A 2,888-nucleotide genomic window follows, 5' to 3' on the forward strand; every position below is an offset into this window, starting at 1 on the left:
TGACTCGTCCTGAATTATTCCTTCCAGATTGAAATACAGGCAGTAGGCGGTACCAATTGAAGCAGTTTTTTTCACAGGTTACATATCACATGTACTGCTATCTGGGCATAGGGACAGTTTTAGCCAATATGACAAAAAAGTGATTTTTAAAAACTTACAGACTTCAGCTTTAAAACTCATCGGTTCTTTGTGTGATTCTGCATGTAGGTTAAAAAACTATAAACCAAGATGACAGTACCAAGTAGATTAGTTACTCAGTACTTGAGTAGCCTTTTAACCAAATACTTTTATACTCTTAATTTAGCTATTTCACGAATGGCATTTTTTTTTTACTAACTTAATCATATGATGAAAATGTGCTTCTTACTTGAGTAAAAAATGTTCAGTACTCTACAAACATCTGATGTTCAGTTGAGGGCACTACAGACTTATGAACCTAAAGAGTCAAAAGTTTAGTTTCTCCCCAGCGACAGAGTTTAAGACTGAACTCTTCCTCAGTCACACAAAGACAAACAAATACTGTATGCTTATTTTGATGGGGGGGTTAAGTTTAGTTTTTTTTTTAGGAAATTTTCATTCTTTGGCAGGGTTGTAGAACATTGCATTTACATACACTCCTCATAAATGGTCATTAATTAAGCCACTGATGTATCTATTTCTTAATAGAACATCATAGAATATAGCATGAGCCAGGAGCAATTGCCATGCATTGAGTAAAGGCTGCTGCAGAAGCAGCGTTGGAACACAAAACAGGCTCTTCTTAAAGGTCAGTAGATTTTTATAAGCAGAATTACATACTTTTTTGACAGGTTCACTTGAATGTAATTAAAATCCATCTGAAATAAATGTGATTTTGCCAAAAATACTAGAAACAGTATGTGAGATACAGTGTTCAAAATACCAACATGAATAATTTTACTTCGTTACAAAATGGTAAAAAAATAAAATAAAATTCAAGGATTTCAAGTAAGTTCTCAGTGGAATTTTTGAAGAGCAAAATAAACCTCAATTTCTAATATTTTAGCATTCAATCAATGTTTTCAGCTAGATGTGCTGGATAACTGTGCTAGTGATTTGATTTTCTGCCAGCAGTAATATTTTACCTGCTTCATTATGAATTATATTAATTTACAGCTTGCGATAGTATTTTTATTGCCTCTCCCTCTCTGCTCATCCTCTGACCCTTGTCCGTTTCTGCGAAATTGTGACTGACAGCCTCGCCTCAAAGAAAGCGTCGAGGGCGTATTAGACTTCAATCTTGGAGCTTCAGATACTCTACCCAATTGAGCAGTACAAGCTGCATGGACTGTTTATTATGCAAAAAAAAATATATAATAATAATAATAATAACAATAATCAAACAGAACCCAACAGAGCCTTTGGTCCCATCCTTTTACAATAGCTAAGTCAGCCAGGACACTGGAAATGTTTCCCAATGCCAGCGTTCAGCCAGCCTCTGAGGACAGGAATCACATATCATTTGCCTATAGTTTTCAGATTTCAGCATTGGGGCCAGAAATATACAAACTATCAAACAGTAAAGAAAAGTAAACAACTTGAGCTGTTAAAAAATAGCTGAAAGCCTATTTTTACAGTAGTGTGCTGTTTCTGTCAACACTGTAATGTACAATTCTCACAGTGCTAACAGATTTATATTTAAGGGAAGAAGCACCAATTCTCTGTATCATAATATTAGCAATCTTTTAATTTAAGCCATGCTTGATTAAGAATTAGATTTTTAAAAGGATGTTATAATAGCTATGTTTGTGTCAGATGGCTGACAAGACAGACAACTGCAGAAGCTGGAAGAAGAAACTTAGAAGTGGAACATAGGCAAGTCTAACGGAAGAAATCAGCAGTTTGTTAAGAGAACCAAAGAGCTTTAATACTTAGGAAAAGTGTGGATGAAGACATAGAGAGAAATTAAATGATTTGGAGACAGACAGGCAGACAAAAAAGCAAACAGAGAGGAAAATTAGATGAATAGACAAGTTTAACTCCACCCAGCCAGTAAATTCAATTCTATAAATTCAGTATTATTTGTCAGCCGGTTGCTGTAAAGTTTGACCGATATTAACAGTTTTCTTGCTTATTTTTTATTTTTTTTGGCTTGAATCCGAGAAGTGTAATGATAAAAGAAGATATTTAAGGTCTCTTAAAGAACTACCAGGCTCTAGCACACCTGAGCTCAATCCTACTTGCCTAAAACCACAATACCTTTGGTGCAGAATCCTTTCATGTTGACGCCGGCATCATAACCACCAATACATACAGTACATTTATGTGACCTATCAAAATCCATAAAACAGGTGTTTATACACTGTTTGCTTTTTATTAAAGCCATTTTTTCTGTATTCTGCGCCACTCATATTCACAGAACTAGACATTCTGTGGATGTATTATTTTTGAAAAAACTTTTTTTTTTTTAAATGTTGTAGGTATGACTTTTAAGTTCTTTATAGTTTGTAGAGTACTGCTAATAGCATTTGCTGACTGTTTTATCATTAACAGCTTTTTGTTTAGTGGTCTATGAGTGCTGTGGCAGCACTAAGAATTAGGATTATACTCAGCTCTTTACTGGACAGTCCTCTGGATTCCATGGAGGAAGTGAGTGTGTGCGTGATGTTAGCTTAGCAGATGTTACTCATCTAGATCTCAGCTATTGCATGACACACAGAATGCATTTCATGGTCAAAAGTATTGAGAATCACACAAATATTATATTTTCACATGATCTGCTGCCCTCTGGTTTTCATGTGTGTATGTCAGATGTTGTCATCACATACAGAAATACAATTGCAATCTTACTATGAGTAACAAAAGGCTTTTAATGGCAGAATGAGTTAATGCAGCCAGTCAATATTTGCAGTGTTGACCCCTCTTCTTCA

The sequence above is a fragment of the Cyprinodon variegatus genome, unplaced genomic scaffold (genome assembly GCF_000732505.1).
Source record: "Cyprinodon variegatus isolate N-32 unplaced genomic scaffold, C_variegatus-1.0 Scaffold380, whole genome shotgun sequence".
NCBI classification, from domain to species: Eukaryota; Metazoa; Chordata; class Actinopteri; order Cyprinodontiformes; family Cyprinodontidae; genus Cyprinodon; species Cyprinodon variegatus.